Source organism: Melospiza melodia, chromosome 8, assembly GCF_035770615.1.
Source record: "Melospiza melodia melodia isolate bMelMel2 chromosome 8, bMelMel2.pri, whole genome shotgun sequence".
Classification (NCBI taxonomy): Eukaryota; Metazoa; Chordata; class Aves; order Passeriformes; family Passerellidae; genus Melospiza; species Melospiza melodia.
In genome coordinates, this window is record NC_086201.1 from 17,275,546 (window position 1) to 17,303,045 (window position 27,500).

The 27,500-nt window shown below is 36.6% G+C and overlaps 1 long non-coding RNA gene across 4 annotated transcripts in view; it reads left to right on the forward strand.

Moving 5' to 3' along the window:
* LOC134421287 (uncharacterized) overlaps positions 1 to 27,500 on the forward strand; it is a 240,101-nt gene that overhangs the window by 60,586 nt on the left and 152,015 nt on the right. Inside the window, exons 2-3 of one of the 4 annotated variants that reach the window (XR_010028557.1) lie at positions 7,494 to 7,559; positions 9,598 to 9,716. The exons of 2 other annotated variants lie outside the window; for them this stretch is intronic. This is a non-coding gene — a long non-coding RNA (uncharacterized LOC134421287). The remainder of the gene's footprint in view (positions 1 to 7,493; positions 7,560 to 9,597; positions 9,717 to 27,500) is intronic. One more of the 4 variants, XR_010028556.1, reaches the window with a different exon arrangement.

Genomic DNA, 27,500 nt, shown 5'->3' on the forward strand with positions numbered 1-27,500 from the left:
ATATCAAAATCTTTCACAAAACAAAATTACTGTTCTGAATCTGTTTTGTAGATAACCCTCTCTGCTGGTGGAGTTAACTTCAGAGAGGCCACAAGATAAAGAAGGTTATTTCTACTCTTCTACTCTTTTACCTTAGACCAGGGTATAGGAGCTGAATTCCTGCTTGGACGGTATTTCCATAGCTAGTTTAGCAAGCAGTAAATAGCCAGAACTCCTCTTTTCCTTTCCTCTGCCCTGCAGCAACTGGCAGTGTGGCAATGCTGAGCAGCTGTAGGGGAGAAAAAGGACAGCAGCTGCTCTGAACTTGGTTCATGGTAACATTTTTCTTGAGAGTGACCAGGAGGCAGTGAGACCTTTTTTCTGCTTTGGACAGTATCAGATTGGATATGCTCTCAAAGAGTGCATATGCAAATCTTATACAAATCATTTATCTTTCCAGCACAGATAAATATTAAGATGAATAAAATATAGTTTTGAAGCATATAAGTGGTTCTTTTTGGACACCGGTATCCTGGTAGTACAAAAAATAGAAGAAGATTTTTTAAAAAATTATCTCAATAGATAAATACGGGGTTTGTTTTGTTCCCTTTCCTTGGGCTGATCTGATATGTTATGATTTTGGATAAATTTTTTTTTCCTTTTTCCCTTTATGTCATGTTTCCTATTGTTTTCAGATTTCTGTCTTCCCTGTTTGACTACTGTCAATACTACTACTATATCTACGAGCTATAGTCAGTTTGTGATTTTCAGCCTCAAAGGCAGAGGAATAGAAGGAACAGGGAGATGGAAGTACAAATGGACCAGAAACTGACCTGAAACTGGCCAGAAATTATAACATGCACTGAACTTTAGAGCCAAAATTAAATATAAATTGAAACAGTTTATGGGGGAAAAATAATTTTCATCAACTTTAAATACAATTTCAAATGTGTATTCCAGCTTGAGAATGTTTTTGCTGTTCCTAAGGATGTTTGTTATATATCCCCAAAGACCCTGTAGACCTCAGTCAGACTGCAGTAAGCTCGAGAAATTTGTATATATGTCCCAGAACACACTAAAGCAAATAAATCCCTATTTCACTCATAAGAAATAAACCCTACCAAAATAGTATGAGGCTTTAGTGTCCATGGCTCCATGCAATCTTGATCAAGGTGAATTTAATTTTCCTAAATATCTCAGTAGTAGTACATTGTGTTTCTATGTTAATTTTTTAGTGTTTCATACCTTTTTTGCTCTTTCTGCATTCTGTTAACATATTTTACACAGTCACTTCGTCTAAATAAAGTAACTGCAGTTTCTACACTGTGCTCACTTAGTCATTAACGATTTTATTATTAGCATATTCTAACACTCAGTTCTGTAGGCGAAGCTTTCTCCACCTGCCATGTATATTTTCTCCCTACAACTGTATTTTTCCACATTTATTTTTCAGTATTATTCTCACAGTAATAATATTTCTCTGTAACTGTGTAGAGTCCAGAATTGTATAGACTAATTCTTCCTGACAGTGTACTTATCAGTGCTTTTGTTCACATTGCTGTCAAAAATAATCTGCAAATATCCAGTTCACAGATTTCTTTTTTCAATATTTCTACTCTTCTTTCATAATACCGTAGCATGAGGTCATGTCTAATTATATGACAAAAATTGGCATTTGTCTATATTCATTTGAAGAGATGCTCATATCCTGAAACAGCATTTTCCTCCTCAAAAGTAGTGTGACCTGTCTGTGCAGGTAGAATAGATGCATTATAGGCTAAATATACAAACCCAGGTGCCTGTCTGGAGCTAACATCTCCAGAGTTATATCAATACAGCTGCAAATGAATGGGGAGATTTTCATCAGTGCTAAGTACTGTATTCAATAACCCTGCTGAAGCCAATATGAAATATGAATGGCAGGTATTTGACAAGTGAGAGTTTTGCTCATTATCTGTGATGACAGAGAGAGATAATCAAATGACATATGTTGTTTTGTGAAAGTCTTCTGCTGCCTAAGATAGAATTTATTTAAATAATCTCTCCTGTATTTCCGATCTCTACCATTATGTCTATTTGGTTGCAATACGAATAAGATATATTTTCAGTTTACTTTTTCCAGCACTTGTCTTCCATACAGTTCAATTTATTTGGCAGGATGAATAATAACTTCAGGTTAAGGTCAACTTTTCTGCCAATAAAGAGTAATAAAACCATTGCTATGTTAAACTACATATTCGGAAGTAGCAAGATCATTTCATCATAACACATTCATTTATTTTTCATTTTTCTTTTTATCATCATTTTTTCAATTATTTAAGATAGGTGCATATTAGATCATAGTAGAAATACTAATTTGGTTGATGATTATAATTTAAACTATTTTTATACTTTATATTTATTTTCACAATATTATAGCCAAACTATCCAGATGTGCTTTTTGAAAGAGGACTTCCTCTGTACATGCTGTAGCACCCAAAGCAATCACTCAGAAACTGTGCGTTAGCTCAGTATTCAGGCTGCTCACAGGTGATTTTGAAAGTCTGATTTCACAAGTCTTGAAAAAAAATCAATATAGACATACATTAATGCTGTTTGAGCTAGATAAATATTCATTTACTCATTTTCCTCATATGCTGTGTCAACAGCTTGAAAGAAAGCACACATAAGATTTTAAATCCACCACGTTTTTGTGTCAGGTTAGAGAAATAATGCACAACTTAGATGACTGCCTATCTAATCTTGCCTCCAGACTTACACATCCTGAGAGATCCATGGGCAGATTCAGACACAGAACTGTACTGCTGAAAACATAGGCCTTGTTTTTATTCCAATTTATCATGAAAAAAATGAATTGATAAAGTCAAATTGAGTATGAGTGAAAATATTTCCTAAAGACATTTTTAATTTTTCTTAGGACTTTTTTTCCCAGGAAATACTGACATTTTGGGAAGTGAACATTCCAAATCAAAGGACTGTACTGAAAGAGAATTTGTGATAATCTCAAATAGAGATTTCATCATACTGGCACTCAAAAGCTCAAGACTGCTGTGATTCACCTGACAGTAAATATCAATCAGATCTTGTCAACTAACCCAGTTTAGGGCTATACATCCCTTCAGGGTAAGGGGTACAAAATAAATCTTCAGTTTAGGACAAAACTATAATCCTGTTTAGTGCTTCAGTAGTCCTTTCTCTGCTAAACTCACCTAGCCACATGATTGCCCAGAGCCATGCATTCCTCTTCCCTGGACATTCTCAAGACTGAGCTACATAAAGCCCTAAACCACCTGGTCTCACAGTTTCCCTGACACTGCTTTAGGCAGGACATTGCACCTTCTGAGGTTGCTCACAATCATATTATCATATGATTCCATGATGGTAGGTTTGATAATTTCAGATATACTGAGACTTGGTTTCTGATTATCCAGAATATGCAGATGAGGTTTTAATTATGCTGCTTCTTTCCCTCTATAAAATCTATGTGCTGGCCTCATAGGGCTCCCTGAAGCATGTGGTTCCATTTCTACCATTAGCTGAAATCATCAATGGTATGAAGAGGATTCCCCAGGCTTGAGATGTTCCATAAGTGATACATAATTGATTTACATTTTAAAAGACATCACACATACACGTGTATACTAGCAGGATACTTGTCTGTGATATCTGAAACCTTTTCAGATGGAACATTAAATATAAATCCCCAGTATTTGCTTGTACCCTTTGTTCTTCTTTCTTAACTGTCTGAACAGAAGCAGCATTTCCCCTGACTCTCAGAGCTCCTTTGCATCAGCGCTGCTTTTCTCTCATGAGAGTTCCATGTCTTCTAGTAATATTTGTTAATCTGCCATAAAGTACTTCCAGTTCTATAATTATTTCTTTAAGTTCAGGGATGAGACTTTAATTTCTTCCACTGCTCCCTTGTGCTGGCATAGCTCAGGAACTTTGCTGATCCTTCTCACAGATGCAAGCTCATGACTACATTGCTTGGTTACCAGATTTCCCTCTTCCTCTTTATTGTATCTCTCTATCCTCAGCACTGACATGTTTGCCTTTTCAGTAGTCAGGTGAACAGGATAATTTGAATAACTGCTATAGAAGTAAAGACTCAAGGGGTTTGATTTAATTTTGTTTAAATGTTAGTATATGAAATGTGATCTGTTAGGGAGTAGTAGAATCTGTGTGCAGATGACAAGTGTCAGGCAGATCTTATTACCTGGAATAATTGAAAACTGTCTGCTTTCTATAGTTTTACTTGGTCTTCCTCATCTAATAGTTTAAAAAAATATACACTGCTCTTGACGAATTCTAAAAAAGGACCATAAACTAACTTAGTTCTAGTTCAGTTTCCATGAGAAGTAGTGAAGGCAGGTGCACCAGCCAATGCTCAAAGGAGACGGGTGCATGGATGAATATTAGCCAAAGTGTGCATGTCAGAATAATTTGGATTGGAATAATCATGTTCAAAAGAATAAATATTTATAAGAGAACAATTTATTCATCTCAGTTCTCATAAACTAACTTGGGATCCGTGTTTTCTCATCCAGAAGATTCTGAGATTGGTGTCTCATTTGTGTCATTTGCTTTAGACATGAATAACCTCAGGATTCTGTTTTGTATGTTTTAGTCTCTCCTGTTGATCTTCTAAGTGAACATTTTACTGCCAGAAAGAATTCCTGAAAGTCAAAAAGGAAAAGAAAAACAGGAATTATCAACATTCTGTTTAATATAAATATAATTACATCTGCTGCTTGAACACATTTATGGGTGCTCACGCACATTTATGGGTGATTTTCAGGCAAGCCAGTAGGTATCAGTAGGTAGAACATACATGATAAGCCAAAAATATTGCATGTATTTTTAACCCACAAGAATGTGAACAGCTGTGGGTCTTGGAACACTTTATCAATTTATGAATCTAAGAAACTATAGAGCGTTGAAATCCTTCCAAAATAGTTCACACTTGAGACAGATCATGGCATATGATAATCTGGTAGCAGAGCCCTGGCTATAATGCCATCTGCTTTTCTTATGTGAAAATACCTCAGGAAGGTTGGGAAAATGATAGTGATATGTGACAATCACTACCTAAAAGGACATCTAGTTCAAGCCAAGAGAAACTTAGATAAGGGGGGAAAATAATAGTTATTTTTCCCTAAAATATGTATAGAATTAAAAATGTCAAGCATTACATATAACCAATTATGTCAATAATTGTATTTTACACCTTATTTAGTTTTAAAAATTTCACATATCTGGATAAATAACAACTTGTCAATCCCTTCTGTGTTTAGTGATTAAAAGACTTTCTTGACATCTGCTATCTTTAACAACTGCTAGCCAATTTTACCTACAATTTGCTCTCTATGCTATAGAATGTCTCTGTAGAGTTGCTATGTTTCCTATTTGTTTGGATAGCTGGGATTCAGATGTATACTTAGGATATTCTTCAATAGCAGTAAATTTCTGAAAGGTAGCAAGTGATTCAGTTTTTAAGGAAGATTTTTTCCTTTGTTTGATTGGGCAAATTACTGAGGGAGTGATTCAGTAAAACAGAAGAAAATTATAGGACTTGGACTTTTATAAAAGAGGAGGAAAGAGATACTTTTTTTTAGGGGGTCTTAGTCTATTATAGATCTCTCCAGAACTCTTAACTTTCCATGGACAACTGTCCCTCCTCTTCCTCTCTTCCCATTGGTTGCTGTTTCAGTCAGATTCTAATAGGCACCATTCCAGCCTGTGTTCATGAAACATTTTGCAGACTGTGTTTTAGATAGGAGGTATTTATATTAGTTTCTTGCTAGAAATTTTTTCTCATTTTTTTTATTAAACACTATCCTGTTTTTTATAGTTATATATATATTTTGAGTAAATTATACTTCCCTAGTAACAACATCCGCAGCAAATATGCATTTTTAGCAGAATCATGCCTAAAACATAGGCTGCAAATGACAATAGACTTCCCTGCAACCTACTGCTACTAAAGCGTTTCAATATGGAAACACACCTACTTTAAGGCTTGTTTTACTCTCTCGCTTCAAATAATTTTAAGGGATCTAATTATACTCTTTCTCTCCAGAGAATGTGCTGAATGAAGGGTTATTCCACTGAAGTCAGTACTGCCATATAGTACAGAATTAGAGTCATAAAGGGGAACAGTTGTTTCCTGATCCTCTGGTAAAAAAAAAAAAAAAAAAAAAAAAAAGGTGCCATGGGATTAGAAGTTAACTGGTTTATACATATGCATGCCCAAGTTAATAAAAGGATAGCAAAAACGTTTTCCTTCAGTCTACAGCTGTAATTAGGCAGCTAAGTTTACACAAAGCAAGATTTCTGATATCCAGCCCAGTTTCTAAAACTTTGCCTTTTAAAGTTAAAGCACCAGACTGTTTTATCCAAGGTCTTTGTAGCTGGTTTTAGATACCTGTTTGTTAGGTGTTGAGCAAATGAAGCAAAATCCATTTGAATTCTATTTCTATCTTTAAAATAAAACTCCCAAGGGAATTCTATTTCTGTCTTTAAAATGAGACGGAGAAAAAAGTGAAAGAATCCAGTAAGTGGCTCATTAAAATGTGTAATAGAACTTGAAAATTCTGGTTTAATTTTTTTCTTATAAATTAGGTGTAAGTTCCACTTGCTGCTATCGGGATATTTTCTTTTACAAATACTTTAAACAAAGAAGTAGGTTATTGGAAGCAGGGGTGGTCTCCTACCTTCATAACCCAAACCGTTAACCTTATTAACCTTATAATTAGATACAGATGTCTGCCTCGATGAGAGTATTTTTTTGTGAAAATACTGCCAACTTTTGGTCATAGAATCACATGACTCTTCAATGTCCCTGTGCTCACAATGTCGCTTTCATATTTGTATTTGCTTCCAAGCTAACTATGTTATGAAAGCTAAAAATCTGCAAGTTACACAGTAGTTAATCCTTGAAAGAGAGTGTACCTATAATTATGATCACAGGAACAGGCAATCTACAAGAGTGTGTTTACTCTGGGCTGTGTTCATCAGAAATCATCCATGAAAGCCTGTGGCAGGTACTGAAGGCCATGGATCATGGCTCTGCCAGGCTATTCATTTAAGCTTAACTCTTAAAATAGTGTGAAGGCTGCATTGTTTTAATCAATCAGTCAAGAATGCCAGGAAGCAGAATATGAAGTCTTATCAGGGAAATTGAATTGCACTCCAGCATATTCATGATAATTATTGCACTTTTTATTTGTTTTATGGTAAGTCTCCATTTCACAAGTTAGGAACTGTAGCAGGTTTCTGTATTCTCACTGAGAAACAGCAGAAAACTGCATAATAGCATTAGCCAGGTGTGATGGTAGCTTTACTCTTTCTTCAGTTTCATTGGATGAAAATTTACTTTCTCATGAAAGTTTCCTTCATTTTCTGAGTTTGATACCAGCTCATGCTTGATTAATTTGCTGTCATACTGTTATCTATGTGGCCATACCTGTTAACCAGTTTAACCGAGTTTTTTTTTTGGTTTTATTTTTAATCAGAGAACACAAGGACAAAGTGGGAGAATAAGAAAGTGGAATGTAATGGAAGATCCTTGTATTCTCAAGGTACAGTGGGGATGACTCTCTCCTTGGATACCAGTTAAACCAACAGTGTTGGTGCCAACAGCATTCCTGTAGACATGTAATGTCTACAGGAATGGTCAGAGAATATGGTCAGAAAATATGGTCTACATATGGTCAGAGAATAGAGCTGGCTTTAGGTGAAGATATGAACTCTCACCTGCAGAGCAATGGACATTTAAAGGAAAAGATTTAGTGCCAGGTTATCCTTGATTTTTAGGCTTGGCCCTACTGAACTAACAGAAGTGATGAATTATGTACAGGTACACTGACTCCCTTTAGAAAAGAGAGCATGTACCTTCAGTACTGATTTTGAATCCTCTTCTTTAAATAGAAATGCTATTGATGGAGGGAAAAGCTGCTGTCAGATTGCTATGTTCTGTCTATAATCTATTTGCTGTAAAATGGAAAATGACCCAGGGAAATAAATGCGTTATGCAAGTCTGGGTAAGAAATCTCTAATAGAAAATGTTTATTTGAAGAGAAACATAGTTTTCCTGCATATGTGTTACAGATTTTAAAAGATCTAAACACCTGGAGCTGATAGTTGTCTGTGCTGTCCTTGTTAATGTGAGAGGAATCCAACCAGTGTGTTGACTAAAATCTTTGCATGTTTATATCATGTCTGCTGAGTGTTTACATTTTTAAATGGCACGTACCCAGGAATCTGAAAAGAAACCAAGCAGTGATAATTTAGCACTTTGAAATGAAGTACCTAAGATCTACACTTTAAAGCAAGGCTATTGCCAATTTAGTCAGTCACCAAACAAAGGCATTAGAAAAAAATAGGAAAGAATAAATAGCATATGTGAAGAATTTGACTTTAAATTAATCTTAAAATCATAGAATCATTTAGTTTGGAAAAAAACCCCTTTATGATCATGGAATCCAGCTGTTAACCTGCCAAATTCACCATTAAATCATTTCTCTAAGTGGTACAACCACGTGTCCTTTAAATGCCTCCAGGGATGGCGACTCAACCACATCCCTTGCCAGCCCATCCCAATGCCTGACAATTTCTTCAGTGCAGAAATTTTTCCCAATATTGAACGTTAAACTCTTCTGGAGAAACTTACTGCCTTTTAATGGACAAGCTCCAGAATCCCAGTGTCTTTCTAGGAGAGAGGGGCCTAAAACTGACTGAGTTCAGGAAGTGTTTGGACAATGCTCTCGGGCACATGGTGTGACACTTGGCAATAGTGCTGGGCAGGGCAGGGAGTACAAATCAATGATCCATGTGGGTCCCTTCCAACTCAGAATATGATTCTGTGAAATGGCAGCAAGAAAAACGGGGTGGCTGTGTAGGATGTGTGCATTTTAGATTTAAAGTCATTATTTTAATTATGTAAACTGCCAATGGCAAAAAATTCCAGAAAACTGGTAGGGATAGCCAGGTTATTTCTACTATTTACTTGGATGAACATAAATTAAATTTTCAGGTACTTGTTGCTGTATATTTATGTATGACCCAAATTTCTTCTCTTTATATTAGTACTGCTTTGGTTCTTGATTCACATTATCATAGAGCAAATGAGAAAATAGTTATTTTTCTAAAATTTATTTTTCAATAAAGAAATTATTTGGTATTTAAATAGGCAAGAATTTGGAAAGGTATTGTTACACATTTTACATAGAGAGTAGCATTACATCTATGAAAATATTCTCTGACATCAATCATGATTTATTTTTAAAGACATGGACCAAATACTCAATTTCAGTTAGATAACTATGAGTTCACAAAGAGCTGCCAGTTAAATCATGCCAACCATTATGAAAATACTATGGTAAATTGCAAAGTGGACTATAAATATGACACAGCTTATAAATGTCTAGTTCCTAATCATCATCCGAACTTTTTCATAGTGAGACAACATTAAACAGGAAAGTTTCACCTGACGTGTAGAGTTAAATATTAGCTAACTTTAGGTTAAAAATATAGGCAAAATAAAGACTTCAACTTTGATCAAAATGTGGCAATTGAATAAGTGAAATCTAAACTGTGCAATTTGACTCTTTCACACAGAGGAAGTGTAGAAACAATGGATAAAAATTAACAAAGTGGTAATTCCCTGGATACATGCAAAGACTATGGGGGAAAAAAAGAATAAAAATTGCCAGAATGAACCTCATGTACCTAGTCAGGTAAGCAAATTAATGACATTTTGTATCTGCTTGGCATAAGTTCTGAGCAATTCACTGTTATTCAGTCGTGTCAGATATCACTGAAACATCCGAGAATAAAACCAGCAATTGAAAATTGTGACCAATTAAGGATATGAAGGGGTTATAAGCATTATTCATGCTTTTTTCACTTCTATGGCCCCTCAATTTGATGGAAAATCTATTTCTTTCTATGTTAAATCCCTAAGTGTCACAGGATATTTAAAGAATATTCTTATAAAGTGCATCTGTCTCTGGAATAAAAAATCAGAAATGTGCTGATTTCATCAAGTCAGAGCTGTACCATTTTGTGTTATTCATATATCTGCCTAAATTCTTTAATTTTTATTGAAAAATAAAACTTGGGAAATATGACCACATGAAAGTTCATATTGACCTTAAGAAAGACACTAAAACAAGTTGGTGGACTAAAATACGTAAGAATACACCCCCCATATAAAGCATCAGAAGATAGAAATCTATGACTATATTAACACTGAAACACAGCAGTTTCCATGTTGTTTGGTATGAATAATCTTACAGGTATTTTCAGTCTTAATGATTATATGATTCTATAAGTGATTCCACTTAGATCATTAGAACAGTCCCATCATAATATCCAGTTTTTTATTAAGGCAAAACAAGTTTAGACTTTTTGCATGGCCATCAGATTTTGGAATTATCTAACGGACTCAAGTGCCTCATTCTTCATAAATCAGCAGAAGTATTTCTTTATTGTGATAGCTAAATAAATCTCAGTTATTGAGTTTGTTGACATCTTATCTAGTAGTTTTAAGAGAGAGGATTCTGCTGTATTAGGGTGCTGACTTTAACATCACAGCTTCAGAAACTGGCACTAATTATATATGTTTCCAAAAAGTCCACCCTTTCCCATCTCTGTCTTCTTGTTTTGCTCCTGTGCCGCCTACTCCCGTATGCCAGAGCAAGTGTTCATGTACTCACAGCTCAGGTTGAAATCAACCTAGAAAAAGAATTGGTAGAGGACAAAACTTTCTCTTCTAGCAGGAACCCAAATTATGTACGCTTAAAATAACGATGCTACTTAAGAAATCTGAGTAAAGCACTGGGGGAACCCTGCAATTACCAGCCCAACAGAGGGTCCCCTATGCTGCATCTCAAGAACAGGAAATGTCATCACCTGTCCTCCTGTTTCTCTGAGTCCCTGAGTTGCTGTAGCTGCTTAGGGTAAGTGTTGAAACTAGAAACACTTGTTTCTTCTACCAATTACTTAAAAAAGAAGGTTTCATATTCTTTTAGAAGGAATAAAAATACCTATGTATTTATGGCAAATGATGAAGTCTTTCTGCCTGTATAGGCACTCCAATAGGGCAAAGAGATGCTGCCAAGGTTAGGAGTTGGAAATATCCTGAGCTAACTCAACCCAGCCCTGATTGTCTTAGGCTTGAAAATAGATTTTAGGATATTCTACTTAAAGATCAGCATATAAGATACCCATACTACTGGTTAGAAAACACATTTAAACACTTTTGAGCAGAGAAAGTGGATAATTCATCAGACAGAAATTAATTAAACAGATTGGGCATTTTCTGGGGTTTTTTTATTGTACAAGGCATATATGCAGCAGTATTTTTAATCTGAATGAAGTTGGAAGAGAACTAAGGAAAGAAAAAAATATATACTTTGGTCATGGTTGGAGAAACTTTATTTGGATGACAGTAAAGACTTGTGACTGGACATCATTTACTCTGAACTGGTACCTGACCACTGGTAAGAAAGTGAGGTTAAAATCATATTACTGTGGCACACACACAAAAAAAGTGTGTAACCAGATATTAATTTACTTAGGAAATGAGTTAGGGGAATACTTAACATCTGCTGGGAGACATGACAGGTAAAAGAATTGGTTAATAAAACAAATATTTATTGATAATTTATCTGAGGTTTTCAGAAACAGATCTTGATTCTTTTTTGGTTTGGTGACTATTATGTACAGAAAATTTATGGAACAGGGACAAATGTTGAGTAGTTTGCTTGGTGATTGATGTGGGATATAATTACTGCTTATAGTAATGGACATTTTTTATTTGACTAGTTCTTACAGATAATAAGTAAAAATTCAGTGGTCTTAGTTATCACTAATGTAGAATTAACCACTTGTAGCCTGGAAAACAAAAATAAAAACATGCATACAGGTGTAAACTACAAATGTTTGAGTTTTAATCTAAAGAAGTCTGTGACTGACTCTTTCTCCATAGGGCATTAGTTCAAATAATGTATGTTTTAGGCAGAAAAATATATGTCATGTGATATGTGATGATTAAGTGAACAGAAAGCCCTAAGATTTGCTAGAGTTCGTGTATATTTGTGCAATACATGCAAAACTGGTTAGAAATCACATTTATCCAGCAATGAAGTTGAATGTGTCATGTGCTTTTGATGACAACCATCCTCTAGAAGACATAAATTGTTCTCCTGGTGGAAGTTTATGTTTTATTGCCTGGAATTGTTCTAACTGCAAGTGCCCTGGGCCTCTGAGCACAGAAGCACCTGAGCAGAGGTTCTGTAGCCATGCATGTTCTGATAGTTCATAAGAAGCTTGCTCTATTTTCTTGCATTTTAAGAATGAAGGAGGGATAATATAAAGTTAGCTTTTAGATGGACTTTGCCATCTAATATTTTCTTGGGAAATTGCTATTTCTGAATAGCATGGCAGAACAGAAAGCAACACTGTAGGCACAGATCTCAGTCCTTCTCCTGGTATTACTGATAAAGAAGTGTTATGAATACAAGAAACAGGCTGAGTTAATTCCTTTAAATGGTAACTTGTGTGTTTACTGAGAGGTCTGCCTGTCACCTTTGTGTCAAAAGCTCTTCTGCCTCTGTGGAGCAGGACACTGTTTAGGATAACCACTGCCTTCAGAAGGAGAAAGATGGTGTGGCATGGATGAAGAAGATGCAGCCCCTCATACCTAAAGTTTACCAACAAAACACACAATGCAGAATGTGGGGAGAGGGGCTGTGTTGCTGTGCATCCTCACACTTGCATTGCAGATTTTTCCTGGCCTTTTAAGATGTTGGCTTAGATTTGACAGAAGTGCACTTGGCAGTCTGCAGCCAATGAATCCAAAAGCCACTTATGTTTCTATGAGGCTCTATTTCCTCTTAGTATAATAGAAGTATTTAAAAATACGAAGGCATCCAGGTATCCTTGTTAAAAAGGCTGTGTGAACCCTGGAGATTATTTGAATATTTCTTCCTAAAGCTTGGTAATTAATAGGAAAATTATTAAAGTAGCTTTGAAGGGAAATTTTGCCTGTTTGAAAGTAAATGTGCATTGCTTTCAGGAAGTTATTCTGATGTGTTTGAGTGGTCTCTAAGAAAGGAAATACCTTCCTTTACACTGCTTAGTAAACCATTAATAGAATAGATATAGAAGAACAGAGAATCAACATTTCAACACAAAAGCCTTTGCTGTGAATGAATAGAGACTTTAAAATGCTCCTGTGTAGGTTTATATTCATCAGATTCCTGAGATCTCCTGTAAATGGAAGCAATTTTCCTTTAAATAATTTATTATCAGATTTACAGTGCACTCTACAACTTAAATGCTAACTGACTAGGGCTTGCCCATCTGTAAGGATTCAAAACTACTTAGGATGCACGAAAAGGTAAGTTTGGCTTAAAAAAAAAAGAAATTAAGAGGAAAAAAGGTTATTGTTTCTTTTGTTTGCTAATCTTGGAAGTCTATACAGTGAACTTTTCACTACTGATATGTTTATATTTACTGTCAAAATGCATGTGGTGTTCTGAAATTTTAAAGCTCTTTCCATTTAACAGAGTTCAAGATTGACCCATTTCCCGTTTTTATTTCCATTTTATATTTTATCAATATAGATTTCACATTTTTCATTTTATAAAAATCTGTGTATTTCAGTAAAAAGGTAATGCTATAATAAATAAAAAATTTATAGGTAGTGTGTTGAAGAAAATGTAGAAAAAAGAGGTCAATTGGAAAAAATGTTAATAACAGGAATAACTTCTAAAACTGGTTTGGTTTTGTTTTTTTTTTTAATATTATTATCCAAGTTTGTGTATAATGACTGCCAATTATGTGGGTAAATAATTTTTTTTTATTTTTACTATTTGTACTGAAATATATTAATAAATTTTTTGAAAAGTTGTGTGCTTTGCTGGAAAAACTGGCCATTGGATAACTCCCTTAATCAAAGAAGTTACCCTGAAGGAAAGATTATGTGTCTCCAGAGGTCAGTGACTTTCTCTATTCACATGATAATTTTTCTGTCCTTTTTTTTCACAGAACCATAGAAGTATAGAAAGTTTTGGGTTGGAAGGCACCTTAAAAATTATCCAGTTCCAGTTCCTCTTCCATGGACAGAGACATGTTCCACCAGGCCAGGTTACTCAGAGCCCCATCCAACCTGGCCTTGAACACTTCCAGGGATGGGGCATCCATGGGTCTCTGGACTCAGAGGAGCTCATCACCCTGAGAACAAAGAATTCCTTCCCCATGCCTAACTGAAACTTACCCTCCTTCAGCTTAAACTCGCTCTCCCTTGTCCTATTATCACATGTCCTTGACAAAAGTCCCTCTCCATCTTTCTTGTAGGCTCTCTTCAGCTATTGGAAGGTGAATGAGATCTGCCCAGAGCTTTCTCTTCTCTAGGCTGAAATATCCCAACTCTCTCAGCCTGTCTGCACAGGAGAGGTGTTCTAGAGCCCTGCTCATCATCATGACCTCCTCTGGACTTGCTCCAACAGTAATACATAATATTAACTGTTGTAATAAATACAACAGTTCTGTGTATTTATGTTGGGGACCCCAGAGCTGGATGCAATGATACAGGTGGGGTCTCACCAGAGTAGATCAGAGGGGCAGAATCACTTCCCTTATCCTACTGCCCATGCTGCTTTGGATGCAGTCCAGAAATGGTTGGCTTTTTGGGGCCAACCCAATCATCTTACAGAGAAATAAGGAAGATGAGATTCCACAGTGGACCAGAATTCAATGATTTGTTTTTCATGAGGTGTGGCTCTGATCCTTACCTTCTGAGCAAAGATCAGTGCTCAGAGTTTTGTGCTTGTTGGTCAACCTTCTGTATCGTAAAATGTTCCCAAAATGCTCCTCTCCCTTGGATCTTGGGAGAGGATAATGGATATTCACTTTTAAAGCATTTGTGCTATTGATTTTGTGGCTTTATCACTTTTACGAAAAGTGTTACCTCACCTAGTTCTATGTTCATTACTTTATTTACTTCTGAGAAAAATATTATCTTCAGAAAGTCCCAGGCAGGGATTTACCATCCTGGATTAAATGAGTAAAACCTGATAATTTGAAATTGTTGGCAAGAAAATTGCAGCCCCATGACAGGTCATGTTCCCATAGGTTTCTCTGATAATCACTAATTGCTTAAAAATCACATATTCAAAATGGAAAAGAGAGCTAATTCCATCAGGTCACATCATTAAGAGGAAGAGATGACACCCAATATCAGCTGCTTAGCAATATCATGTTCCTTCTACTTATTAGTGATATGTTTATTCACTTTTAAAATAACTGAAATGAAGAAGTTTCTGCTATTTTTATAAGTCCATAGTAGTTCCTCATCTGAATACAAGAATTCTCAGTAGTTCCTACATACATGAATTTTCTTCTGATTTTCATACTCTTCTACAAAACAAAATAATTGTGTTTTCCTCCTTGTTAAGGCCCTCCAATATCTTTAAGCATTTATAATGTGTCCAATTAGTTGTATAATGGCAAGCTATACAAATGCTGGGGGAGGATCTTCTAAATGAAAATATGGTAGACTGGCATTGATTTTCTGTAAAAGCAGAGCACTTAACAGCACAATGATGTGCTCTCTCCTGGTCCAGTTCCAGGAAAGGATTTAGGCACCCAAGACAACAGCTGAAAAGATATAAATTATCTAAATCAATTCAGTCACTATTTAACGTTTGTGGAGCCTACATTCAACAAGGAGCTCCCTGTTCTGCCTTAAAATCCCTAAGCACATGGGCTTGTGCTTCTGTAGATACTCAAAGCAGATGATGTCTATGTAGGCATCTTATTACTTATTTTCCTTCTGAATATGGCTGGAACCCCAGAAGCAGACATTCCTCCACTTTAATTGACTCTGAGACTTAACCTAAGAAGTTTCTTTGCAGTGTGCCAAAAGCATATCAGCAGAAACATGCTGCATTTTTCTGCAGTCTCCCTATCTTTAAGTTAATGGAGAAAATGACAATGCTGTTCTCCTTTTCTATCTTATTCTAGGGTTCGCCAGCTCAAAAATTAGGATCTGAGTTCAGTTTCTTCCACAGAAAGCATTAAACACACAGACTCTGTCTCAAAGGAAAGTGCTTTCATCACTCTTCGTGCCTTCTGGTGCATTTTTGAGAAAGAGAGAAGAAAACCTTTGGTGGCACCTGTGCTGGCCCCATGGCAGGGAATGCCAGGGTCTCTGGCCACCAAGGCTCTGCTGTGCTGTAGCCCACAGTGTTTCAGATGAAGCACCTACAAATCATCCTGACCTGATTAAGTGTAGAAGTTAAGGGATGTAATATTGGATGTGAGGGTCCATTATTAGTTTCAGGTATTGAAAATGTATACTTGATACCCATGTGGTCAGTCTCTACACTCATGTTAGTCTATCTCCTTACCCATACTTATTTTACTTTTCCTCTGGAAATATCTCAGATTTTAAGAACTTATCTGTAATGCTGGGGGAAAATTCATATGAGAAACAGTCTTGTTCTTTTCTTTTTAATTTCTTCTCTGCATTTATTTCTTTCCCTGATAATTTCTGTTACATATTTTTTATTTCTTTTTGAGCCTTTGTTCATGGTATAGATCTTTTTCTGGAGCAGTTCTTGTTTTGTACATCTATCTAGTATTGAGTTTTAACATTGCTTGAGAAATTGAGCAACACACATACATTTAATTTGTCCTTATATTAGACTAAATATTTATGTTTGAATTGTTATTCAGGTTTGTCAAAAATGTCTGTCCTCAAGGATTTCTGCCTTTTCTTATGTATGTGTATATATGAAAATATTTTTCTTGAAGCTATGATCTTTACGTTTTTTAATTTCACCATAAATATTTTACTATTGATTCCTCTTTCTAGATAGCCTCTTACTCTATTCTGATGCATTTACACATATTGATACCCCTCAGTTCTGATTTTAATCTGTCAAAATCCTTTCATGCAAGCCACTCTTTAGGTTTAATTTTAAAATTTAAATATAAATAATTATAAATTTAAATATATTGCATCTACTGTCTAACTTTTGCCTATTGATTTTGTAATTCTATCAAGAAAATAATCAATTTTGATAAAAGCTGTTATTTGCAAACACATGATTAATACTGCTTATAATATAGATCCTTGCTAAGCTAATGTGTTTTGAAAGAAATGCATTGAATATGATGTTAGACTTACGCACTGGGGCTCTGCTGGATAGAGCAGAATATTAGCTAACTTACAAGGCTGAATTCTGATTTTACAATACTGTGTTTATCCCAGAAAACTTGTCAGGGCTAGTTAAAAAAAATCTTGAAAAAAATCTTGAATAAAATAGGATGTCTGAGTTATTTCCAGAAATAAGTCTGACTGTCTGTCAACTCATGATTATATCTGTCAACTCATATTGTAACTCATGATATATGCTCATTTATATAAGCAGGAGGCATTTTTTCCTCAGGTAGAAAATTTCAGAAGTTAAGCTCAATACCAGCAGATACCACCATTACAGTATGATGTCAATTTCCTTAGGAATACCTTATGCACTACATTCTCGAAAGGGAATTTTGCAGGAGCTGAGGATCAGCTGTGTACTTTCAGACCCCAGATAATATGCTGAAGATTAAGAAATGTTATTATTGTGAGAATGAGTTTTTGAAGGTTTTGTTCTTTATGGCAAAAATCCCCTGTGGTAACTTCTTGCTAAATTATTATTTTTTAGTAGAGAGCAGCAAATTAAAATTTCTATTCCAGCAGAGGCATAAATTATGCTTATAATGGGGGAAGAATTAGTATTTGTTAGATTTTTTTCACACTGAATCCTTTCACTACTTGTTTTGCTTTTTGTCCTTTCTCAGCCATTTTTGTTCTCATGTTAAGAACTCTCATCTGACTTCAGCAGAGGTCAATGAAATCTTGCCATTAACCATGAAGAAAATGAAAAACCATCCTCTCAGAAATCATTACAGCCTATTCTTTTTTTTCTCTGCTGCTTCAGTCTTAGGCTTTTATCTTTCATAACTCTTTTGTTCATTGTTTCAGTTTGCAATTGTTCCCTCATGTTTTGGCTCATTGATTTTGTTTCCTTGGTTCTCACAGCAGCTTTACTACTCAAACACTCTGTTTTCCCTTCTACAAAGGAAATAGGTAATTTGCTGTACAAACAGATTGGTTGTTGGATTTGGTTCCAAAGCAATAGTCAGCCCTCCATTCAGAAAGGTTAATGTCCTGTGAGCCCCAGCTTTAGTCTGCTGTCATTCTCTCTGATGTTCGTGGTTTATGAGGGGATCACTTTTTATTTGCTGGACTTATCGGTGTTTTTTCTTTTTGTGATAATTGCCTGACCTGCTATGATTGTTGTTTGCAGTATTTACTGACTCACAGATCTTTCTGTCCACTTTATCTCAGCTTGTTCTTATCAGTAGAGGCTCATTGACATTTTATTTGGTCAGACTGCTCAGTAAAAGTTCCCCTATTCTAATGATGTACACTTTGAGATCTGAAATATTTGTACAGCATTCAGGGGAATAAACCCTCTAAAATTAATGGTTTGTTTTATGTGATAGTGTACTAGTTTTTACTACATATTTGAAACAGAAAACATTTACTTTCTTTTATACCCCATAACAATCATATGCTTTTGCTACTGAAATCCCAAAACAACCAAACAAAATTCCCACTGCCCCTGCAACTGAAATAATTTAAAAAAAAAAAAGAATTTTAAAAATTTGTTTGGAATGACTTCTCCCTGCAACTTGGAATTTTGTTTCAGATTATATTTTTGTATATTCTTGTACTGCAAAATGCAAAGTAAATGCCATTAATGCCTTTACACCCTGTGCTCTGTGCAATTTATGCTGAGCAGCAGCAGACTCCAGCAGTAAGTGGCCACATAGTGAGATGAGCAGTTACATAACCACAGACAGTAATTGGATGCTATTAATGAGAATTTGGGATAGCACAATTTTTTAGCCCCAGATGTAGTTAGCTTTTTATAATCTCGATTAATGTCATATACACTCTTTTTTTGCAGTGAATAATTATTTTCCTAATCTCCAGTTGTGCTCTGCAGAGTCACTGAAACAAGGAACTCTGCATTAGCCTGATTTGTCCAAGTGCCTCAGATTATGTAGCACAAGTATGGATTTATAGAAGGTGCCTCTGCATATGGAGAGGTGGAAAGCTGTGTCACCTTGTTGGCAGCTCTAAGAAATTGTACTTTTCAGAGTCCTAATTCTTTTACCTTTTTCATCTCAGTTCTCTTGTTCCTGTGAATAAATATCTGTACCTTTAGAAAGCAGCAGCTGCTTGTATTACACCTTTTCAAATAGTCTGTCTGGCCAGAATCCAGAGCAGGGCAGAAGCAAGCATCTGTTCATAATTTATTTTTCCTTGCCATTGGCATACAGAATGGAATAAGTAGGGAGCTAGCTGGGTCTAGGCCCTGCATCGGACCCCTATTTTTAAGGTACTTTCCAGCATGACAATTCTTGCTCTTTAAATAGATGAGCTTGGAAACAGAATCTGGGATGTTGGCAGCTTAAAAGGACAGGGCTCCAGCATCTGCTGTGGAAAAATAGACACTTCTTATTTGAAGGTGTAGCAAAATAAAAAATGCCCTAGTCTTCAAAATGCATAGTTTTCCACTGAAAACTGGGGCTATGCCACGTGAGTACAAGTGTGCTCTGAACTGATTTCCTGGGTAACTGTGGTTGCTGTGAAAATGAAGTCACTGGGAGCAGCAGGTGCTCAGAATTTTGGAAAATCAGGTGTCAAGTAACAAAGCTGAACTTGCAAAGAATGTTTTTTAAGAAGAATACTGGTTGATCAATATTCAGTTAAGCACCTAAAATTTTGCTGTATGGGATATTTAAATGAAGTAATACCTAAAGCAGTCTAATAGAGCATTGAAAGAAGGCAATTCAAGGTATTATTTTTTATTGGTTTTTGTTTCTCATTTTCTGCTTACAGTCACTGAAATCTACCCACTTGACTGACCTTTTATCTTTAACCAGAGTCTGGGGTCATAGCAATTAGTTTTTACAGGTAAGTTATTACTAGGTTGAAATGCCAGAATTTTGCATAAAATGCTTTGTATTAGGACCTTGTGGAAAATGATGATGTTGATCCTGTGACGACTCTGAAAGAATCTGGTTTTACTTCATTTACTATTACTCAAGCTTTCTAGCTCAGGATATCTTCTGTAAGCAAGCATCCTCACTTTTCCTGTGATTCAGCACATTTCAAAAAGGTTGACAAGTTCACTAGCACTCCACCTCCATAAGCACTTTAAATGAACTGTGAATTTGAACAAAACAATTAAAAATATGGCGAAAAGCCTGCTCCTTTGGAGATGATTTTGTGCAGTTGCCATCCTTGGAGAGTATCAAAACCAGACTGCATAAAGCCCTGAGCAAGATTCTTACTTTTAAAAGTCTTTGTGCATCTGGAATGACAGCAGGATTTGGTGGGAAGTGCTTCTCTTGCTGGGTTCTTCCTCATGTGCCAAAGAGGTCCTGATTCAGAAGTTCCAGCTTTACAAGAGGGAGGATTCTCTTGGTTTTGAACTTATTAAGCAAGGGAAGATGCCAGGGAAGATGCAAGACCTAAACTATAAGTTACATAAGACCTTCAGTACTATAAATATGCTAATTTGTATACTAATTTCCTAGAATTTCTTCATACTTAGCTGTATGTAACATATTTGAATAGCCCATGTTAACACTACATATATTTTTCAAGAAAAATATCTCATACCATTACCCTTGAAATCAGAACAAAGTGAAAAGTGTGTAATTCAGCTGATGGAGAATTGGCATTTCAGAAAAAAACACAAGAATATTACAGTGCAGTTTTTTTAAAAATCTGGTTACTAAGACTCTCAGAATTAAGATTACTGAATGCTTCTTTACATTAAAATTTTTGAACTGAGACTCTCAGAATTAAGATGACTGAATGCTTCTCTACGTTAAAAGTTACCATAAAGAAAAAAAATTGGAGTGTGAATTCAAGCTCATAAACTACTCCACACTAGCTCCTTTTGCAAATTCTCGTAGCCAGCAATGTGTGAAGTAATTTACTCCACTTCCGAAAAGCATCAGTGAGTTCACACCTTATCTTTGACAAGGAGGAGGTTATCTCATATTCACTGTGCATTGCATGCCTTACATGAGTAACTTGTGCATTGCAAATCCAAAAACTCTGATCAGAGTTGCTGCATGAAAACTCCCTCATGTGCAGTTTTGAATATTCAGCTATGATCAGGGCCAAGTTAAAGGAATGACCAAACATCTCAAATATATTCCAGTTGTTATTCCTAAGACATGAAGAAAGTCTTCTTGACATTCATTATTGCTCCTGCTTCAAGACATCAGCGAACCTAAAACAACTTGTACAGAGAAACAACAGAAAATTGGGACATTTTGGTCATTTGACACCTAACCCTGGTCCTCCACTGCTTCTAGTATGTGCTTTTCTTCCATCCCATGGCTCCCTAGAGGAAATGTTCTGGTATTACAGGTTGCTTCTTTGCAACCTGGCCTATAATGCAGATGCCTACAGATGGAGTGAAGCCTGACCACTCTGGCAGCCTCTGCCCCCCTCAAGAGCTATAGATAGAGCCAAGAGCTCCTGCCCTGCATGGAAGATATCTCAAATTTTTGACACTCCCTGTGTAATTCTAGGAGCTTCTTAATAAGATAAAAAATGAAGAGCTAACATGAACAATGGCGGTGTTCAGTCATCAACATACACATTCTCTGTATTTCACATTTACCCAGCAGCAGTGGTCAGGTTTAGGTAGGTTTAGGCTTTAGGCTATCTCTTTTAAAATATATATGAGGCTCACCTGATTATTAAAAATGATCACATGTAAGACAATATTCAGTAAGTTTACCAAGTTGATCAGCAAAATTCTGATTATTTATGGCATCAATTCTGCTTGAAAATCTTCCCAAAACCTCCAGTGCTTAATCAGCCTTTTTGATCAAAAAGCTGAGTGGTAATTCTTGTTATGGCTTCTCTTTTTATAAAATTTCCAGCACTTTCAGTCTCTCACTAAGCTGAAAGTATTTAGGAAATAGTCTTTCTTTGTGGCATTTTGGCACTTTAGTTGGGACCACAGTGTGCATAAAGCTTAAAAACTCTAGCAAAAAGCTAGCTGTGTTTTATGAATTTCTAAAAATAGCCTTTTTTCAGGTGAAATGATGACTGACTTCCTAAAACAGCTTGTCCTTTCCAATTTAAAAATTGTGTGATGGCTTGGCTAGAAGAAAACAGAAGAAGCTATAACATTTATTGAGAATTTAATGTTGATAGACTTTTTGGATTTATGCATATGTCAGAATGTGTGAAAAAGTGTGATCTTTGTCATGAGTTTACAAATTACAAATTCAGTCTTCACAATGAAGTGTTTTAGCATAGCTAATTCCAATTGCAAATAATCTAGAACAGAATATGCCAAAATTGTTAGAATGGCTGAAAAATCAGGAAAAAGTTAAAAACAAGAAAAGGTGATTTTGTCTCTCTGTGAATTCAGGTTTTTTGAAACTTCTTCTTTAAATTTTAAAGAGTTTTTCTTCAAATGAAAACTGGAACTGTCACATAATCCCACCACTTCAGGATTAAGAGCTTTCAAACACAGGAGCACAGTAAAATTAGAAGAGACAAGACACTGTATATACTTTGTAGCCCAGTAAATGCATACCTAAGACTACACAGCATGGAGACCTGCCTCAGAATAACTATGGCTGTCTGTACTGCACCAGTGAAGGAGTGGAGACAACAAGTTGTGAGTGGTGGTTGGTCTGGAAAGGGAAACAATCTGTGCAAGCTCATATGAAGCCGAGACACAGGATTGATTAGCTGAGGTGTAGCAGATGGGGGGACTCCCTCTGCAAAAGCACTGTGTTATGGGATCTTTCTAATCTGTTATCCAAACAGTTGTATGTACCACATTGTGGTCATGTATACATGCTCTGTACTACTCAAATATTGGTTCTTCCCCAGCACTGGACACCTTTTGCAACACTGGGCACTTCTAAGATTCAGCTGAACAGAGTGCAGAGCCATCTTGTCTTGACTAAGCTTTTGCCAAGAAAGGTTGGACCAGTTTATCCTTAAGATCCCCTCCAACCTCCTACTTAATGAGTCTGTGACAGTCAAATATCAGATGTAGTACCTGAAATGTTTTCTGGGTTTAATTCTGAAATATTTTGTCTTCGAATTGAATTTTTCTGTTCCATCTAGCACAGAGGGCTTCCTGCAAAACAACATCAGTGGAGTGAGAGAGCAGTTTCAGGTCTGAGAATCACCATAAAAGGAAGACATGAAAATGAGAATGGAAGAAGGGTAAGTGAGGAAGGTACTCTAAATATAGAAATGGAGATAAAGGTACTGGGACCTGAGTGTCTATATAGATTTAAAAGTCTAGAATCAAGAAGAGGGGAAATTTAAAAAGTATCTATTTGATCTTGTCAACAACTACTGAAAACAAAAAATCAATTAATCTATATAACAAAAGTCATGACACAAATCAGAAATGCTGGACTAACTAGGCAATAGTTATAGCAATATAAATGGTATCAAGAGTTTCACTATTAAATACAGTAGTTAACATTACTGCTATTTATTGTACTTACTGTATTACAACTATACCAAAGAATTTAATATTTATGTGTGAAGATAAGAGCCATTCAGTCAACAGATGGGAATGGCGCAAGCAAACAGTAAATGCTGATCAGCATGGCAGGCACCACTCAAATGGGCTACTTCACTTCTGTGACTAATATTTTACAGGTGCCACAGGGGACAATTTTGCAGGTGATTAACCAGTGAATTTTGCAGGTATTCGTGGGTGAGTTACAGGGCAAGTGAGAGCAGGATTCTTGGCTGTGCCAGATGGACAGCTTCTATGAGAGGATGGCTACAGGAAGGACTGCAGAAGGCACTACGCATCTCGAGAGGAGGGTGGCAGACAGCTTTCCACTGGCACTTTTGAAGACTTACAATCCCCAGCCAATGCAGCCAATGCATCTCAAATGTACAGCAGCACCAGGAGAACTTCTCAGTTAAGCCCATGTGATTAATGCTCAGTCTGAAAGCCCCTGTTAACCACACTGACAGCTCCTTGCTGATAAACAGCCCTTACATCATCACGTCACCACTAATTTTGCAATCACACAGGGTTATCTCTGTGAACATCACTTTATGTTTTTATTGCACTGCTGTTCCTTGTCCCTCCCCAAGAGCTGCACTTGCAGGAGAGTTGCTGTGTCCCTGTGGGAGTGTAGGGAGACAGAGGTTTCATAGGAATCACTAGAGCAGATAGATATTTCTGTTTCTTCAATCCAGGTGGATTGCAATTGCTTCCAAAAGCAACATCAATATATCATGAAAAGTTTTGTGTGGGGGCCATCAAACGGCTTGGGCTAAAACCAAGAGAAGAGCCTGACTTTTCATTATATTCCCCAGCTGGTTGGTATCCTTTTGCATATTTCCCTAGTCTTTCAAGCTAAATATTTTCCTTCTTGATGCTCCTTTCAGGATTTTTTCTCTCCAGGAAGCCACTAAGTCTTCCCACTCCCTCCAGCAAGGTAGCAGCCGCAATTTCCTTCCTGCCACCTCTGCTGACAGTGTCCCCTCCCTGTCCCTCTATGCTGCCTGCTCTGGGAGGTGTCTGGCTGTTAGCCTCTCACCATAACCTATATTCCCATGGGATTTCACCCTGCAGGGCAGCTTGGGAGCCTGTAAGCACCAGCTAGTGATATTTGGACAGGCTGGGAAGATGTCGAGTGTGAAGAATGTTAAGTACAGTGCAAGACTGTATGAACAGTATGGATGCATAGCTCTCAAAAAGGAAGTCTCCCAACAGATTTTTGTAAATTTACTTTCAACATTAAAAAAAATCATAGTGAAAGGGGGGTAAGTTGTTGTCAGTGAAGATAATATAACTGTCTTATTGTTTGATTCGAAAGCAATTGAACTTCTAATGAAATTAGAAAATTCTTTCAGCTGAAAGCTCACTTTGTCTGTGATTTTTGTAGGGACACATTGCACACTTCAGGTTTTTTCCATTCATTTGCTCCCAGATAAGCAGTATGCTATTACTCTCTAGTGGTGCTGTCTTCAGGGACTATTTCTGTCCGGCACTTGGGAGAATGCATTATGAGATGTCAGCATGTGTGAGCAGAGATAGTATGGCTTGTCATGTACCGATAGGCCATATTCTGCTATAAAATGATGGCTTTGTCTTTTATCACTGTCACAGTCTTACTTAACAAGCTGTGACTCTGTGGTTCATCACAAAGAAAACTGTCATCCCTTGATACGTGCCTTGAATGTCCTTTCATCTTCCATGCAGGTAGGATCTGCCGTGTGACATCAAGCAGAACAGTAACTCCAGATGGACCCTGGTAGTGCAGCAGTATATTAACAAAGGAGTTCACTGGCACAAGTCTGGGTTTTGCACCTTAGATTAGATTATAGGGATAAGGAAAACGTATGCAAGCTTTTAAAATAAGGAAGACATGGTAATATGTCACAAATATAATTAGAAAGGGAAATGTTAGTAATCCATTGTGTTTAAGTGATAATTTATTTATCGTGGTGTTATTCCAAGTAACAGATAAATCAATTAGCTTTCCTTTAGAAAGCAAATAAATAGTGTTGGTTCAATAGGGTGATGACAGATGAAGTGTTTTGAGGAACCCGTAAGTTCTGTAGATAGATTTCTCCACATAATTATGTTTAGGATGAAATTTGGAGGATCACTGGCCTTCACTAATGACTGTGATGCTGCTAGCAATTTATCTGGCTCTTAGTACTTCTATTCATAAGGTCACTGAACAAAGAAACAGTGTCCGTTGCTAGGATCAGAGACAGACACCTAAGGAGAAAGGCCTTCAGCATTTCCAGAGGGCACATATATTAAATAGCTTTACAGGGTGTTTAGTGAGTGCTTTGTACCAGAGCCTGCAGGTCAGAATTTTTCTGGCTGTGGAAAATGGGTGTATTCTGCTCACTTCAGCATTTTGTATGGCCACAGGACATATTATACTGCCAGTGTTGTGATTCTGCAGATCAGATTAAACTACTTTGTGGACATTAAAGTATGAATATTTCATGTGAGCTTTTACAGGGCTGAATTTAAACTAAGATGCTGAAGTACTTCTCCATATTCGTCTTTCCTGGGACTTTGTATTTTAAAACCTGACCTGCCTTGCACAAACTTGTTCTTCCATGTGACTGCTCTTTAATTGTATAAGAAGGAAAGTCAGGAATATTAACTGTTATGAGGGCACAGGCTTCCAATCCCAGTGCAGCAATAGGAAGAAGAAGGTGATGTCTGTCAGTCAACAGAAGTGTCTTCTGAGGGTGTAAAATTACAGGGAGTGGAAACAGAGTAGTTTCTCCATTGATGGAAAATTGCAGCATTCACATATAATAGCACTGCGAGGATTTGAGGGATGCCAAGGAAACCTGTGTGGATGTGTTACCAGTAAAAGTGCCTGCCTGCCTCGTGCTTGAAAATAGAAAAAGGGTGCTGAGTACATGGAAATTGATGTTGAAGAATTTCTGACCTCTTTTTTTTGAAAGAGTCTCATCTCACTCTGCCTGACTCTGGGTGTTCTCACCCTTATCAGTATTCAAAGATTTGAAACAAATTATAACTCTGTGGAAATGAGGTTACAGATAATCACTACTTGGACAGTGTTTCTCCATTGATTCTGGATGCAAATTTTCATCCAGTGTTAACTTTTAGCTATACTGGAAATCAGTACCACTTACACACGAACATGGACCATGCAGATCATTTGGACCTCTTACCTGTGTGGAAGAGAAATTGAATCACTGGTTTTGTTTCACCTTAAAATCTATGCTTAGGTGAGTGTGAATGGGCAGCAAATTCATCTTTCCTGTGGCTGGTATTTTACCAGAGGGATAACTAGTGCCAAGAGTCCCATTAAAGTTGCTTTGTGATAAATTTAAACTCCATTGTAAATTCTGGATAACTTCTCTGCATCTCCCTGTCTCAAAAGCCAGTGTTATGCATGTGCACTAACAAACTCTGAGACTGAGCCCAGAATCATCTCTAGGCAAAACACATATATGCTAAGATTAGGCAGCATTAAGAATAACTTTTTTCACTTGCCTCATGATAAGGTTAAATTGTCATGGCAGTTCCATCCTCTTGGGCCTTTCTACTAACTAATGGTTCCAGCTCTTGGACCTACCTCTCATCAAAAATAGATTTGGTTTTCATTCTGAATGCAATATGACTCCCGTGGACATAACAGTGAAGAAAGTATATGGTGGTGAAGTCCCATTGCAATGACCAAAGGCTGAAATCTCTTGTGTCTTACCAATGAAAGGCTCAAGTAATGCCCACTGAAGATTTTGTTTCCATCTTTTATGGTTTTACCTCTGCCTTTTCCTAAGTAGCAGCAAAGCTTTTACAAACCAGCTGGTGGTACTGCAGCCCATTTCTTTAGTAACTCAGTGAGATTCTAGTCATTGGGGC